We start from the raw sequence: 17,953 nt of genomic DNA, 5'->3' as shown, positions 1-17,953 counted from the left end.
TTTTTGGAAGTCAAGGGAAAAGAAAATGCAGGAAGAGAATCACTATCCTGAAACCTTTAAGAAAAAATACTTCATATTTTATGGAAGTCCCAAGTTGCTGAGTGCTATATTTGCACTACTCTATGAGGTACCTTATGCATGAATTATTAATAGTAACTTTTTCTCTGTATTATGTTGTGCTAGCCTTAAAAATTATCACCACCTGCTCTTCTTTGCCAAGAAAAGTGCAACATGACTAGTTTGGGCGACGTTTTCAGCGTAACTCAGAAGAGAGAGAAGATAGATAAACATCATGCCCAGACTGACCCATTTGCTTAACTATCTAACAGCATTTGCCTGCTTCCAAAACTAAGAAAAAACAGCAGTAATAAAGTCCAAGCTCAAACTGTCAAGTCAGAAAAAACAGGAACTGTGCTCTAGAACTGGGGTTTCATATTTCCCCTTTTGAACTTGATACCAGAACTAACAATATATTTTGCGTCTAAGAGACCATGAGAGAGAAAATCTTCTGAATTTAGGGGGGAAGGGTAGACTTAAAATCAATTATTCGCCACAAAGACTCAGTTCTAACTTCAACTAAACAGAGACAGTAGCTTCACACACTGTGTACTCCTTTTCGTACTTCTACGAAGGAGAAAACACAGAAGAGTGAATAAAACTGAAAAGGAAGGTCCTCCCATGAAACCCCACCGCCAGGAAATTAGGAAAGACAGAGGAAAAAAAGAACAGAAGGAGAGAGGCAAGTCTGAGGGACTTTAAATCACACCTCTCCCCTGTTTTTATACACTGTGATGAAATTGGATGTTTTACAATTACAATTCCAAAGCCTGGATTTCAAAACTAAGAACTATGGAGAAAAAGAACTTTGAAAAAGCAGCTGGGCACTTCATGCTTTGCTCCAGGTCTGCAGCCAGACAATTTGCAAATACCACAGCACAGCTATTCTGGGCAATAAATATTTAACTGTAGTGGGCAATACTTCCTACAAATAACACTTAGAGGAAAAAAAACTTTGGGGACCAAATATGTTTGTTAAAGCACATGCACTTCTGTAGAAAATAATGAAAAAATAAAATCAGAAGGTGCACCGTGCATACACGAACTGCCGAGTACACAGCCTGTTAGCTCAGCAGTCCAAGATGGCTACTTAAGCCTTAGCTTTAAATACTCTTAACCATAAAAGTACTTCCTTTTTTCTGACCTTAAAAGCAACTTAGAAATTTAATTGCAAGTTAACACGCAGGAATCTTAACAACAAAACCTCTTTCAAGTTTCATTATGTGGTTGGTTTATTCTAACATACAAATATCCCCAGTCTTAAACTGTTTAGCCCTTACAAAAACTAGTGATACCCCATCAGGCATTCCTCATCATTTACAGAAGCCTGTGGATTTTAGGGAGACTAGAAGCTTCACTCCAAACCACTGCCCTAAGTCACTGTAATTGCCAGAACGCTGTTATCCCATGAAAAACTGACTCAAAATGCATCAACACATTAAAAGAATCATAATGCTTGACTAGTTTCAGAATTTAAAGACCACCCAAAAAAAAATTGATTTGTAACCTAACACACTGAAAGAGTATTTTAGTAAACATGAAACAAATTTTAGTTACATTAAGCAGATCTCCATACTGAAAGGTTAACTAGAGACTTCAGAGAAAACTCACAGAAATTGTTTACAAGTGATCTCTACAAATTTTATTATTTCTTTTTTAGAAAAAAAATCTGTAATTCCTGTAGTAACTTGCATGTATCACCCCTCCAGCAATTTTCTTAAGCAATCTGAGAATTATCATACGAACTTCACAGAGAGGAAATAGCCTGTTTTTCAAACAACTAATCAAAATCTTTCCCTGTGTCTTACAAGCTAGAAATCTGGCTGTAACCAAGCTGCATTTCTGCCTTGGTGTTTACTTCTATGTTGCAAAGTACAATCAATTCATTTTCTCAAATGGCTAAAAGCACATAAATCGTACTCTAACCAGAAATTACAAAGCTACATTTCCTTTTATGTATGCGAATTCTGTGTATATGCAGTGGTTACCTTTAATATGCAAGGTTATTTGCAGTTAAAAACAGGCTATTTCGCTTCTCTATACCATTCTAGATGCTATCTTTCAATGCAAATAGAAAAAAAAATTATTTCCCTCATTCTTAAGGGGAAATAAGCTCAGAAAACCCCAGTGTGCTGCCGGTCTATAGACATTAAACAAGTCAGCAGTGCAGAACTTGTCACTTCCATGTCTGTGCATCACGATGACTACCACCACAATACACAACAACCCACCCAGCGAACATCACCTTTGTATCTCCCTGAATGCAGTGCTGGAAGCTCCTGGCACCACTTCTCAAGTGTCCTGAGGATTACACAGATCCCACTCAAACCCAGCTGATAATCTTACAGCAGTACTCCATCCTCACAGACTTCTGAGGCATAAAGCAGGGGGGAAGAGGGGATTTCGGAGCTCCCCACAATTTCTCCTTTCCACTCCAAACTGTGTTTTATGCCAGCACTCAGGGTGGGAGATCATCTTTGGAGATATAACATATGGAGATGTTAAAATATATTCTGCTCTGGCAGGATCTTCACCCACGTGGAACAAGGATGTTCATACCAAGTCCGTTCCACTCCACACCACTCCGCTCCGCTCAAACCACAGGTTCTGGAGCAGAAGAAGAGGTTCTCGGTAACGGTTGTCAAAAAGGCTCATGCACAATTTTTTTTTTTTTTTTTTAAATGCACAACACCTACAGTTATGAGAACCTAAATTTCTCATTTTCTCTTTTCTTACCAAGCCACCAGAAAGCTGACTCTCAGTATCCACTGGCTTCCAACAAGAACCCATAGCCTTTTTTCCCTCCGCTCCAGTGTTCAGTGCACAATTAATCTCTTAATCTGTTTTGAAAATCTGAAAGTCTAGTGGAACAAGACATGCAGAAAACACTCTCATGAGCAAATTCACCTGAATTTAAGCAAAAAGGCCACAAGCCTTTTCCACAAAATCACCAAGAGTAGAATTCAATTCCTAACATCTGCAAAGAGAGAGAAATCTGAGTGCCACTATTTCATTATCAATCATAACAAGAATGCAAAAGTACACTCAGATTCAAGAGAGATTCAGAAAAACTGCTCTACATTTTTCTTTGATGATAATACAAGACCTGATTTGTTAAGTGTTAAACACATTGGAAATACCATACCACTTTGGTTTTGCCTCAAGAAATTCCGAGAGCTAATGGATTGTGACCAGAAGTCACTGAAATCAGGGCAAAGGACTTCATTTAAGCTGCTTTAAACTTTGTTTTCTGCTAGTTATCATCACATACTTAATCTAGACTCCTGAAAAATATTTCTGACAACAACTCTGAAAGTGCCACCATGCCATTTTAGCTAGGAATGATGAAAGCTTAATTGAGAATTACAGAAGCCAAAACCACCATTTTTAAATCTTGCAGATTCTTTTCTGTTTACTGTAACAAGAGAGCAAACAGATGCGGCAAGAGAAACAGAATAAGCATGTCAGATATTCCAATAACAAGCCATTCCTTAGTAGTAGTTATCTTTTTTTTTTTTTTTTTTAAAGGACTGAAACACACAAATTTAGTCTGGCAATAAATCCAGCTACAGAATTAAATTAAAAATGGACATATTAAGGTATTAATTTTATTAAACCACAACTTCCATATCACAGTCTCAGGCAGAGGCAGCTGGAGCAGGCTGCCTGGGATGTCCCCAGTTGGGTTGTTCATCTCTCCGCAGATAAGAGACTTCACAGCATCTCTGGGCAGCCTGGTCCCGTGTTTGACCACCCTCACAGTACTGAAGTGTTACATGAAAGATGCTCCAGCCTCTTCATCATGAAAGAACTGTTTGGTGTACAAATTAAAAGTGTTATTTGTCTTCTTAAGCATAAGATGACATTTTGCCTTACAAAAAACCAATCAGGATCAAATTATGATTTTTCTTTTCCTAAATCCAGTGCCTTTAACTTAGAACAAGATCACAGCTATAAAATCGTAACATGAAAGAGAAAAGAACACAAAATTAATGCAAAATGAATTGGACTGAGCCCCTCCTCCCCCCCCCCCCCCCCCCATGCTTACACATGAAAAAATACACCAGCTAATTTTTTAAGGTCACAGCTTATAGAAATGAACAGGATCAAATGCAAATCAAACCAGGAAGATTAAACTCAGCTGTAAACTAAGAAAACCTGATGCTGGACTCAGTATGCAAAATCAAGACAGAACTCTCCAACAGCATCTCTAAGTCATCAATTTATTGCTGAATGCTTACTACTGAAGAACACCCACACATCTCCACATTATTTGACTTCTCCGGTCAAATGCCCAATAAGGTACCTTCTCCTCCTACCCCTTTAAAAGACATTTTATAGCTCATCCCTAATCATGGATGAGACTGAGACAGATGAAAGAAAGGAATCACCCCATTTTCCGCACATTTTATAATGGGATGTTCATGGAGTAGACTGCTTGCTGCTCTGCAGAACTTGCCTGTATGCCATATTACCTACCCTTAAGAAGAGACTGATTCTCAAGTTAAGTCCTGAAAAATTATTCTCTATTAACATAGAGATATAACATATTAAGCTTCTTCTTAAGCCTTTGGTTGGGGCTCAGGAAATTCTATGTTAGTGTTTGTAGGCTGTGCCCTCTGAGTATACACCATGAAATGCCCCACCAAAACCTTTGTAAGGACCATGTGTATTTGTTTACTAGATTACGATCATTATGTCAGTCTTGCCTGCTAATTAAACTACTCTCAACTTTCCCTGTCTCTGAAAGTGAGTACCAATAGGTTTTGAAAAACAAACACCTTGAAATGGGAAAGCTACTGATCTACACTGCTTTTAAAAACTTCTAAACCGTATCTAAGAGAGAATTTCCTTTTAAAGCATAATTCAGTCATTAGGACATAACCTAAAACATTTCTAAAATTACTTTGGCTGTGAGCAGAGCCTAGTGAAGATGTTACTATTTTACTGGTGATCATCAGTCTTTGCTGGAAAAAAAGGGAAGCATACATGGTTCAGCCTGCAAACAGAAAGGGAGCAGTAAACACCTCGGGGATGGTACATCTCAAGTGGTCATGTACATATGTGCAAGCTGGCTTGGCCTTGAATGCAGAACTAGTTAAATTTTAAATCGCTTTAAAAATGTGAGCTGAAATGTGTGGTACATCTTATTTCCACGCAAAGCCATGCAAAAAAGTTGCAGTTCTAACAAAAGCCTTTGCCAGCTTCAGCAAAATTAGCAGGAAGAGACAGTGGTTTGCATCTCAGCTGTATTTTAAAGGCTGAACTCACCACAAAGCTTGGGACAAATTAAGTTCTTTATGTAATTACTCAGCTTCACTGATATGCACTGATTTGCCTGTGCAAAACTGAACTTGCGTAGAACTTCGGAGTTCACAGCATATATGTATGCAAACAAGCACAGTAGTTTACATTAACTGCTAATTAAACTTCATCAAGCAGTTAAGTAATGAAGATATAATGGATTGAAAAAGTCCTAAGGAATTTGTTCATCAAAGAAAGCATGAAACAATCTCAAAGCACACAATAAGGTTCTGACAGCATAGCAGAGGTGAAGGTAATGCGTGATCCAGTTCTCTCTCCCTAAAGAGAGTCCTACCATAGATTTATAGGTTGGCAGGTCCTGCCCTTGTCACATAAATTAATTCTCCAAGTATACAGAGCGAGAGGGTGGTTCTATATAAATGCTTCTCTGCATGCTAAATGACGCATAAAGCACGTCAATAGGTATATGCTGTGGTGCAACTCAGGTCTAGAGAAAATTGTTTTGTGTATGCTGGGCTATATGGAGAAGTTAAACTGTTTCCACTTCAAAGCATATTGGCATTTCTTAGGCAGGATTTTCACGACACAGTGTCCAAGTTCGCCCATCTCTGTGGAAAGCAGGGGAAGGAGCTGATGAGAAGTCTTCTGAGCCGGAACAGGTATCCATCAGAGTACACGAGTTGCTCAACCGAAGGGGTGACATGCCACAACAGGAGTGCCTTAAGATAACACTGCTGTGATCTGCAACGTGAAACCACCATGGCCTCGATGATACCCCAGCAGTACTGCTTACCTCCTCCCTCCGCACGTGCGTTGTAAGCCAAGAAAAACGTGGGCTCATTTTTCACTTAATTCGACAGCAAACTGCCAAGAACACAGTGTTATTAAACCTGGAGATACCACACACTTTTATTGCAAGGTAAACTTTCAGTCAATACCAACAAAGGGTGAACAGTTAATCTGTACACAGCCAAGCTAACATCACCAGCATCTTAGGTTTTAGTTGCTTAAGGTTGTGCTGGCACATACTGAGTATTCGGGATGTGAAAGGTGCCTTTTTTTAAGCCAAGTGAGCCTTCTGTTTGCTGATGTATCTTGCTTATATAGATGTAACTTGGCCGTGTTGCAAGTCACGTGTACAGGAAGCTGAAAGGACTGTAAAACCCACAGGACTTTTTTCTTTTTTAATTTGGCAGAAGATAGCTGTTCTTCTTTTGCAAAAATTAAGCTCTTTAAGCTAGCTACCCCTATATGTCCTTTCACTTACCACCTGTGGCTTTGACAGCGAAATCAAACCTGTCCTCCCCTGTATTAATTCCACAGTTATAAGAAAGACATTCTTGGCCATTAATTACTAGTAAAGTAAGTGCTGATATAAAATACCACAAGCTGATTTTTTACAGGTGATGCTGGTGGTAAGACAAAGGCTTCCAGGTGAGAATCCCAGTTGGTAATGCTCATGCTAGCGACTTCCATCTACCTACAACACATTCATTGGGCTATGGGGGCTTGTTCTGTATCATCAGTAAACACAACCTCTATGTTCCCTTCATGAGGGCAATGACACAGCAGCATGAACACAATCAGAAGTTTTCTTGGCAATGAACAGTCATAACCCTTCAAAAAAATGGGGATTGGACAAGTTCCTTTTCTCTGAATATACCAGCACTTTCCAGAATCTGGATGAACTCTTGACTACTCCCTGTCTTTAGGGAAGAGAGTTATTAACAGACTTTCTAAAAATCAATACAGAACAGTCAAAATACATTTAAGCCATTCTCTGCCTAAGCCAGGCACTTATGTTTCTATTAGAAAAACAGTTAGAAAAGTCATGAGGTATATAACAGCATTTCAGAAGAACATGGTGTCCATTACAGCCTGCAGACCACTCAAATAGACTTTGCCATTAGAAAGAGTGGAAGGCAGCCAGTGCTAAGTTTTGGAATTGCAGCTGTTACTTCAATAATTAAGTCAAACGCACCTTTCTCTTCCTCCAGCTTAAGTCTTAAGAACAAGAAAGAAGGGCAGAAGATTCAAATAAGGAAAAAAAAATACAGTTTAATACAAATGCAACACAAATCAATAGCAGGAAAAAGCAAAAGAAAAACAGTGAATTTGTAATCTTTTGTTTTCAGAGGAGAGGATAACTCCTGCAGCACAGGTGATAGAGCTGTAAAGTGTCACAACAGAGGTTGATACATACAGGTCAGGCTCACTGATTTAACTGTCTAGTTCCTTCTGAACTTTTAAACTCTCTAAATAGATGGGCTCTGGCAATTTCAAAATTATTAGCCTCTGTTTTGCCATACTTTGAGGAAAAGTGAAATACAGAAGTGTTCAGGAAGTGAAAGGTTATTTCTTGTGCGTCTTCAGTAAACACGAAAGACACTGAGTATAGAAGAAAACCATATAAAGTGAACTGCAAATGCCAGCATATAGTTGTTCTTGATGAAAAACCTCAGAACTGAGGGTGGCCACACTTTCTTTCCATGCAGGAGGCCACCAGCTTGAGTTAAGATGTGAGCTTGACATCCTAGGGACAAAAAAACCAACCCATGCAAAATAACAGATTGAAATATAAAAGACTGAGCCTAATGCAACACTTGAAGTATAAAAGGTACCAGCTAGCTTTTCTTCCCCTTAAACATCTAATGCCCTACAAACTAACACAGCTTTATCAAAACAACAGCAAAAAAAAAAACCAAAACACACACCCCCCCCAAAAAAACCAAACCCAGACAAAAAAAACTGCTCTGAATTTGTTGTTATACACTGGTAAAATTCAGAGCAGCTCAGAGATGGGTATTTATGGATGGCAAGTAACAGGAAGTTATTTAGACTGTACAAGTGCCAAGGCTTTTAAGGTTTGTTTTGTTGATATATCTCTTTGTGCTGCTAGCGTCTCAAAATGAGTATAAAAGTTAGTTCTGCCAAATTAATTTCCTGAAAAACTGAGTCCACATACAAACAAATTTCTTGCAAGTGTTCCCTCTCCTCCCTCGCTCCTCTGTCCAAGTCACAGATCTAGCATGGTCTGCTTCATTTTTCCTTATCCAAAAAAAATAAAAAGGCTTACATCTGTCCTTCCTCCTGACATGAAAGGTGTAAGGATTTTTTCTGGACCTGCTGTCTCCAGCACAGCCCTAGGCACGGTAGCTCTCACAGCAGATCTAAGTACAACCTCCTAGGTTGAACAAGAATGTCTTCCTGTTCAAAATAACATGAGTCAATATCACCTCAATCTCAACTTCCAGCTAGTAAAATTAAGTGGTTTAAAAGATGTGAAGTGGAAAACCAACCAAGTTATTTTGACAGAATATGCCCCAGATTGAAGGGTAATTATTAAGAGTACTGCTAATAAAATCAAATATTTCAATACCCTGCTAAATTCCAACTGGGCCACCTGATTAGGAAATCCAGACTCCACTCAGTCTTCGAATAGCTGGAAACGACAGGAAACAAAGCACTCAAGTACCAGTTAGAAGAGCACTTGGTGTTCAAAATTGCTACAAACTTGCATTATATTCATGTATTGGTGCCTCAACAAGCTGCAGCCCTCTCAGACCCACTCCGCAAACAAGGGAGACTGCGTACCGCACCCCGAGGAATGTGCAAATTTTCCTTTAGGAGTTTTCTCCTGGAAGTGTGAATAGCAGTTGTCACTTAGATTTTGCGTTCAAAGGGAGTTAAGCCTTTGGGGACTGCGGAGGGAATGCAGCATTTCCAGGAGAAAGTGGGGGAGAAACATGTCGAAGGAATAAACAGGTTGTTTAGCCAAAGTCAGGCACTGGCCAGGGACACAGCTGAGATGGAAACAACCCCAGGGCTTCTAAACCCATCGAATGCTGCATTATATGCTTATCCACCTGCAGACTGATCCCTTATCTTTGTGAACCTTCCTGCTCCCTCCTCCAGTACACACACAGGCAACCCAAGTCTTGACTCATGGTAAATCCTACATGCTTCAAAAGTCAGAGAATATAGCATTAAATACTGAAGTTATTCAATTTATTAGCAGACCCTCCTTTATGTAGCAGACCAGCTTCAAAGAAGTCCAAAATAAACTTCATAGAGCAAAGCTACCAGATACATGCATTTATGACGGTTGAGCTTCTTGAAGCCAGTTGCCTTGTAAAAGCTTGTTCTTTACTAGCAAGCCCATGCTGCTACTTTGGGAGCTCCATAGCTACAGCAGAACAGTGACTTGGTATTTCTGGAAGACCGTTTGTTTACTATCAGAACCGCTGACAAAGCAGAATCAATAGCAACACCAAGCCACTTACTGCAAGACAAACAATTTTCCTATTCTTTAGTAGCTACAACTGCACTTGTTCAGAATCTTAACTCTGCAGGTAGGTTCCTCTTCAAACAAAAACTCCAATCTGATTTTTCCCAGGCTTTCACCACTACCTTGCTCCATAGTTCAGGATGATGTATATATACATCCTTCACTTTTCCATCAACTTCCATTTCTTTTCCTTTATTTCCTACCTTATTTTTCACATCCTGCAGGGGTAGAAAAGTCTAACAGAACAATTTTATGGGGCAGCTGTTTTAAAGTGTAATCATAATCACTAACATGCAGAGAACCATATTCGTGTCACTTATCAACCAACTCACATTGTATCAGAGGATGATAAAAGGTAATGATGTGCAATTTAAGTGGTACACATTATACTTTTCCAAGTAGAAGCTGCTCTTACAGTTTCCTGTCGCTCAGGTTTTCTGTCAGTTATGCAACTTATGGTACATTTATATAACCAGTTCAAGGAAAAAACCAAGAATTACTCTAGCCAGCAAAACCATTTGTAGTTTTATAAGCCCTTCAGCGTGAAGAAAAATGTCAGGACTTGTTCCTTAAAAATCCACCTGTTTTCAGCAGGCCAGGACATTAAAACCACTAAATCACACTTCCTCACTTCCCCCCCACCCCAATTTCAATCAATAGAAATTGCAACCAATTTGCCCAAGAGAACCATCATCAACTTCTTTTTCCAGTAACCTAGTACTTTTTAGCATTGTTTCAGTTTTTGGAAGGATCAGGTGAATGGGGAAAACAAATACTGGTCAGGGTACCTAAAGCCCTACTAAAGATATCAAGTGAGGGAGCAGAATAATCCCCCCTAATCTTGCCACTTCATGTACTGTACAGAAACTATAGCAACAGATGGAAGTAACAATTGAGCTGCCAAACACCCAAAATGCTGTTCTTTTGAGATTCCACTTTCCTTCTTGATGAGGTTCAAGCTTATTTATCTCGCCCTACTAGCAAAACTGAGCAGTATCAGTCCATGAAAAAGCTTTCTTTGCAAAAGGCACTCTCTGAGTATTAACTGACTGAATCATGTGCTTGAACCATAAAAGCCATTTTCTATCAATTCAGCAAGTGTTTGCCATTTACCAATACCTGAAATCTAATTGCATTTTAAGTGCTTTAGAGATCTAGAGCAACTCTGAGTGTGTTTACAGGAATAATGCCCAATCTTTAAGGAACTGCAAACTGTTGGACAGGCTACAAAAGAAAAAATTGAATATTGCCATTTTATCGTCCAGAAGAAAACATTTTGTAATTTTTAATTGGACACGAGACATGTCAGGAACCAAGACCCAACTCGGTCTCTCCATAACCTGGCTTCTCAGCATGCTTTCTGGTTCATCGGGTCTCATAACAATACTTTTCACAGCTAAATACAAACCAATCTTAAGGGTTTGTTTTTATGTGTAAAAGCTTTGATCTCTCAAAACAACTCACACCAAACATAGCGTACAGATTGAAGGATTCTCCATTTGGGTTTGTGCTGTATTTTGAACCTCTCTTCCTCATACCTCCCTCATGGGCAGCATGAAGGTGCCAAGAAACCTGAGGCTGGTTCTGCAGGTAAAAAAGGTGTTTCACCTCCAACTCGAGGGAGAATGGGGAGGTACGTGGTAGGAAAGAGGTGAAATCTTCCTGCCCGCAACAGTGGGCATCACTGTCAGGATGCTGCCTACGAAAACGGAAACATTTTTCCCCTCTACACAAAAAAGGGAAGCTGGTTTCTGTGAATTCAGTCTTTTATTTGCAAGACACTGAACTACTACAGAAGTGTCCGTCTAAACCTACTGAATTACTATCGCTTATTCTTCCAACCAAGAACCCTGGGTTACTTCTAGCCCCCCAAAGAGGTAAGGTAAAAGAATTAAAGCAAGTTTAAATTGCATTCTCTGTTTCGACTAAGGAAAAAATGAGTTTAAAAGGTACGTTCATTTAATTCACTGAATCTGTCCAGTAACTGTTCAGGTACGCTTCAGCTTTTTGCTTTGCAATTGATACAGGTTTGCTTTCCAAAGCTTTTGTGTTAAGATATTCTCTCCAGATCTTGCTTCTCATTTGTTTTTAAAATAAACTCATTTAACAGACAAGTCAATTTGGACATACAGAAACAGCATATGCTTGAACAGTTCAAGATTTACGGAATCCACCTCTCAAAAAAGGGCACTCTGAAATTAATTCCAAAAGATTTTTGCAGTGCAGAGACTTCCAGGGGTTCACAAACTTAAAGCTGCTCCAGTTCTGCGTTTATATTCTTGTGCAAATTTAAACCCACTCACCCTGGCTTTTTACAAGTTTTTCACTTAACATTTCCCAAAGGTCAAATGTTTGCAGTTTTGCTCTGTACGAGCATAGTATAGTCTCTGTTCCGCTGGGCTTTGGTGCAAACGGCTTGCAGATACTTAGACAAGTAAGATATTTAAGGAGAACTGAATCAATAAAAATAAATTGACAAAAACACTTGTAAAATCTGCCTGCGATCGCTAACTTTTAACATTGCAAATGACAGCAAGAGACTGATGTGATCTGTTGTTTGCTCAGAGATGAGCAGCATGTCCTTAGCTGGCCCTGTATTTCAAAGCACCTGCCTCAGTATCACCTAGCACAAACCCAGATCAAGGTGCAACTTCCTGTGTGTTTTAAAAACAAGTACCAGGAGGAAATGCCTACCACTCCCCATATATGGTCAAAACTGAACTTAATACTGAGCTTCAGCAGCCGTGAATAAAATGATACCAACGTACATACATTCCGCTCAAGAAAAAAACTGCAGAGAATCTTCTACGAGCAAGAGTTAAATTGGGCTAATTGGAGTTAAGTTTAATTCAAAGTTGCATTCCTGTTTATTTCCATCTTCCCCCCCAAAAAAACAACCACAAAAAAAAAAAAAAAAAACCAACGAACAAAACACCAAACTTTCTTGCACTGCACTTACCTGCCCTCCAGGTCTCTATGCCTCAAAATACACACACCCCCATCCCTAACTCATCGGAGCAGCCGCCCCGTTAGCCACACGCTTCCCCAGCATCACCCCATCCTCCTTCTAAGGACAGACTCGAAGTCTCTTTAAACAGAGCCGGCTCCAGCCTCTCCTGCCACACCAAGCGACTGCCATGTTGTCTTTCTGCCATCAACCGACACGGTTAGCAGCGGGGCTGACATGCTTCAGACTTTTTTTGCATCCCGGTTCTCCTCATATACGAGCTTTCTACGTGCATTTTGAAAATCCCACCTCAACAGGATTGTCCAAACGACGCAGCAAATGTTTTCCCGCACACGCGTACAGCAGAGTTGTATTTTTAGGTGTCTGGAGAAGGTGGAAAGCAGGGGCAACTTGCCAACTGCCAGGTTACCTGCTCCACATCCCTGCTTGTGCTTTCGGGTGACAGATACCAAACCAACAGTTGACCTGCCTGCAGGGTGGCTGTCACCACCCTCAGGGGAAGGAGCACCTACAGAGAGGGATGTCCGAAAAGCGCCTCTATCCTTTATACAGCAACAGATGCCAGACTGACAGCTGGACCCAATCAATTTTTCCAAGCCCTTAATTTGCATAGAAGTGCAAGGCAGCAGTATGGCTAAACAGCTCCTCTTGCAAAGACGGCCGAGGACTCCCGTAAGCTCACGGGGGGGGGGGGGGGGGGGGCTCCGAGCTTCACCCGTAAGCCCCTCGCAACATTTTTAAAACTTAATTTCACCCATTTCCACCAGCGGGCAGAACCGAAGTGATTTTCATTCCAGTTCCTCCTATCACCAAAACCCGGCCTCCCCCGCAGGAGTCACCGCTCGCCGAAACGTGGCTCTGAAAACCCCTTCCCAGCCCTACACTGCCCGCGGGGGCTCGTCGTTGTCGCCCTCGTCCGTTCCCCCTCCTCCCGTCTCCGCTGAGGAGAACCCAAACGGCACCGCACACCCGGGCCCGGCCGCCGCGCTGAGCCCGGGAAGGGACCGACGAGGCCGCCGGGGGAAGCCCTGCGCCGTCGGCCATCTCGGGAGCTTCCCTCAGGGGACGAGCCCGCCGCCCTCACACACACACCCTACCACCCCACCCCCGCCTTCCCCGGCTCCCCTCGGGTCGGGGCCCGGCGGAGGGGGAGTTGGAGGCGGGGACGACGGACACAACGATACGCCGTAGCCCGCTCCGGCCCCACTCACCGCGTCCGTGGCTGAGCGCCGCTCAGCCGCGGGGCTGAGGAGGCGGGGGGGGCGGCCCGGCCCGGTGCGTCCGAGAGCGAAGCCCGCGATCGATCGGCAGCGGCAGGGCGGCGGTCCCGGTCCGGCGGCGGCTGTGGCGGCGCCCAGCCTGCGGAGCATGCGCCCTGCGGACCGGGGGTGGTGCGTCGCCGCGGCCGCCTCTTCCCGCCTACCCCGCGCTGAGGGGGCTGAGGAGGCGGGTGATGGCGGCGGGCTTCGAGGCGTGAGGGGCTGCCAGGGTACCGCTCCGCCGCTGAGGAGATTTGTCGGCCGGCGGGGAGGCCGCGCACGGTTAGGGCGGTTCAGGCCCTCAGAGCCCCGGCGGGAATAGCCCTGCCTAGGCGGCGGTGGCGAGAATAGGGCGGTTAAAATGGATGTGTCTCCTGGCTGGTTGTAAAGTGAGGTAAAGACTGGAGCGGGTGTGGTGGGAGGGCAGCCCAGTGACCGGGTCAGCACACGGAGGTTTAACAGGAGGTGTTTAAACCAGCCCGTCAGCCAGTTTGTGTTCTGGCAGAGCTCGGACGGCGCTGGAATTGCGGGGTTGTCTTCGCCATCCCAGTGCCGAGGCTGTAGCTGTCGTCTCCACAGGTGTCCGGCATCTGCCGTGGTGGAGGCTGAGCTACCGGTGTATTTGGATCATCTTTTTAAAAAAAAAAAACTACCACCTTACCTCTAGCCTCACACAGATGTGAATGAGCTGGCGTAAACAACTTGGCGTTTACACCACCAGAATGAGGAGATGCGCACGGTTCTCCTGTCTGCACAGAGAAGAAATCGGTTTCTTCGTTGTGGTTTCAAACTCTTCTCAAAGTCACAGGAAACGGCACAAGTGGAAGTAATATCAGTAAGAAAATGATTCAGTTCAATAAAATGATTCCCCCCTTCCCACACACACACGCATATTTGGCATTTTCTTCTGAAAGAAGAGCCAATCTGCTGCTGCCTTTTGGGGCAATTGTCCTAACAGCTGAATCTGTCATTCAGAAACACCTGCCCTGCTAAACGTGCCCTCTCTAATCACAGCACACTGATAACATCTTTTTGTCAAGGTCTTCTCACTCGGCAGCACATGGGCGTGCAAGTCCCTTTGCCGTTACAAAGTGTTTATATGCCAATACAGTCAACTGGTCCCGGCTCATTAACCTTGTGCCTTGGCAATCCTGAGTTTTGAACCTTTTCTCCGGGAAATCAGCCCAAAGCTCTTCATCTCCCACACAGGAGCTGGGAGGCAGGGGCTGATCGTGTGTAAGTGCACATGTGCATGTCCGGGTGGTTGTAGTTTACAAACTAGAGATAGATAATCATTGATGATTTTTTTCCCCTCTCCCAAAAGGAAACAAGCCAGCCCTCCCATGTTAACCTTTTTTCTCAGCCACACGGCATCATTGGGTCTGGATTAACCATGCACTGTGGGTGCATGTGAAAACACTGGAGTCTCACCCCATTTCCATCACCCTGGTAATCTTAACTCAGGAAGGAGAGAGGTCAAACCCTGCAGACACGCGTGGCCGTGCCACGGCTCTCGGGCCCAACCTCTTCTTGCTCTCTTGTTCCCTGTGCCCTCCCACCCTGTGATCCGCCTGCAAGCGCTGTGCTTCCATTGATTAGCTTTCAGTCTTGCTAGCCCTTTCCATGGCTTTGCCTTTATAATGATAACATCAGTTTTTCTCAGTGGGTTTTCATGCCCAATAACATACCACATCTTTATTATTTATGCTTTACAGGTAAGGCTTGTCTCCCAGCACACCAGCTGATGCTGCGAATGTCCTTAAATCCTGAAGCTCAGAGCTGCAAATCAAAGCAAAGCCGAGGAGGCAGCAGTGACGGAAGGATTGCATAAGGGGCTTAGCCTGAGGCTGCTCGTGGCTGCAGCAGCTCAGAGGAGACCAGCTTTACCTTTGCCTCCATCTAAATGGATGCCCAGCACCCAAGACCATGTCCAGGAATGACCCAGGATGCCCAGCGCCCAAGACTATGTCCAGGAATGACCCAGGCTCCCAAAAGCCACGTCCTTCAGCAGGAACTAAATTCTCATGAGCTCACATGCCTCACTTTAAAAGATGGAGCTGAGCTCCTATGGCACTTACAGTCTCACAGAAACTGCGTGGTCAGCCTCCTACTCCTGCCTGCAATGTGAGCTTTTTGCTTTTTCTCCTTAATTTCAGGACACTGATGTCTGCTGATTTCTACTAGTTGTTCTGTAACATGTAACTGGGATGAAATCAACGTGCTTCTAAAAATTACTCCAAGAACTATGTTAATAACAGGGGAGGATTTCCAACCTATACCCAAAATGGTCTGCTTTTACCACAACATACCATCCTATGGGAAGGATGTAATTCTCTATTAAAACCTTTAAAGTAGTTTTCTCTAAGGAACTAATCACATGTATTTGTAGCTGAATATGTTTTCTTGCTTATGAAGAGAATGGGCTTTCAAAGAGCTGCAGAAAAGGCCTTCGATGCAACATAATTTTTCTTTCCCCTGTAAGTACTGTACCAGTGTGCAGTGACAGGTCAGAAGAATTATTTTGTATCTTACGTACTTCTTTATTTTGCAACTTCCAGGATGCACTGATATCCTCCACCAAAAAAAAACGGCCAAATACAGATGACTAGACTTGACTGTCTTGGTATTTGTGAACTAAAAATCAAACTAAATTCAAACAAATTCTCTCTTGTAGCCTTCTTTAAAGAAGGGGTAGGGAAGGGTGCACAAATTAGCCCTTACTTGCCTGCTCTGCAGTTTGGTTTTCAGAAGCCAAACCTCACCTTTCCCTCTGAAATGGTAATGTTTTAAAACTACTTTAAACAGTATAAATATTTAGAAAGCCTTTTTTTTCATGGCATTTCAAGGTACAGTGAGGGGCCCTGCATATGGTGAAGTGCCTTAAGTCACCAATGCCATCATCTTGGAATTGGCTGGACCTTTACATAAATGTGATTTAACACCATCTAAGTGGTTTCAGTCTATCATTGATTTGTTCCTGGCAGTACTTCTGCAGCCTGGTTCTCCTCATATGTACTAGCAAAAATCAGGAGGAGGTAATGAAGTCAGAGGTGCTGTGTAATGTATAAAATGGGCCGCTGACTTTCAATGTCAGCAATTCCTTAAACTGTAATAGTATTAGAAACTATTCTAAGAATAATTCTTTGTGCTCTTGTATGCTTCTGCAGAGTGTCTGGCTATGTTCAGTAATTCTACTCAAATTAGAATTTATTTTTTTAAATGAATTTTTTTTCCCCCAGAAGAAAAACATTCTTCCATTTTTATCTCCAGGAAAAAGAAGTGGGAGTTACAAAGGAGAGCAAGTCGAGCATTTTTTCCTCAAGATCAACAAAACTGATTGTTTCACTTAGAGTTCTTTCTTCTAACACAGAGAGCAGAAGCTGTTCTCAGCTGGACCCGTACCGGGTTTGGTTCACCCTGCTGCCAGAGCGTGGGGAGCAGCTAGGACACCAGGCCAGGAGCAACAGGAGGACCAGGCTATCGGGCAGCGCAAAGTTGGGTCAGGCGAACGGAGTCACAAAGCAACAACCTTAGGTGCTTCAAACCATCTGCTGGGTGCCTGTCAGCTGGGTGTTGCGGGTGAATTCAGCCTGCACCCTCCTCCATGTCATGTCTCCCCATCAGCAAAGTGGATAGCACTGTACACCATCATCATGCAATATCTTAGAGACTGCGAGGCCCCCGGATACTGCAGCGACGGGGTGGGTCTTGCCATGGGAGCTGTATAAATAGATATGCAAGCACACAAGTTCTTTCATCTGATCTGTTGCTGAATTTATCTTAAACTTCCTGTGTTCACGTAACATGCGTGAAACTGTGTTTGTGACACTGTTTTCAGAGTGCTTGTCTCTGCTTGGAAAAGCAAGTGAGAGAATTTATTTTGAGACATCAGGAATGTGTGAATTGCTTCTTCATAATTAACTACTTCTAAATATGGTGCTCAACCCTTTTTTTTTTAAGCTAAGTGGGGCTTCTAAGAATCTCAGTTTGGGGAAGGAAAGGTACTTCTTGTCGGTAGTCCAAATTTACTTTGCAAAAAAAAAGATTAAATTTTGTCAATCCAAAGCAGTCCTTGTTCTGAGGGTGCTATGGCAGCTGCTGCTGAAAGCTAAGCAG

At 42.7% G+C, this 17,953-nt stretch overlaps 1 protein-coding gene and 1 long non-coding RNA gene across 4 annotated transcripts in view; one reads left to right on the top strand and one right to left on the bottom strand.

Moving 5' to 3' along the window:
- Positions 1-13,925, bottom strand: part of JAK1 (Janus kinase 1) — a 63,450-nt gene extending 49,525 nt beyond the window's left edge. For all 3 annotated transcript variants that reach the window (XM_049809417.1, XM_049809420.1, XM_049809418.1), the window contains exon 1: positions 13,790-13,925. The gene's annotated coding sequence lies outside the window, so the exon portion shown is untranslated. The remainder of the gene's footprint in view (positions 1-13,789) is intronic.
- A 216-nt stretch (positions 13,926-14,141) lies between these two features.
- Positions 14,142-16,697, top strand: LOC126042381 (uncharacterized). The gene is made up of 3 exons (XR_007507119.1): positions 14,142-14,231; positions 14,343-14,672; positions 15,553-16,697. It is a non-coding gene; the product is annotated as an uncharacterized LOC126042381 (long non-coding RNA).
- The last annotated feature ends 1,256 nt before the right edge of the window (positions 16,698-17,953 follow it).

Source organism: Accipiter gentilis, chromosome 8 (genome assembly GCF_929443795.1).
Source record: "Accipiter gentilis chromosome 8, bAccGen1.1, whole genome shotgun sequence".
Lineage (NCBI taxonomy): Eukaryota > Metazoa > Chordata > Aves > Accipitriformes > Accipitridae > Astur > Astur gentilis.
The sequence above is the reverse complement of the archived record's forward strand: the minus strand, read 5'-3'. Positions and strand labels throughout refer to the sequence as shown.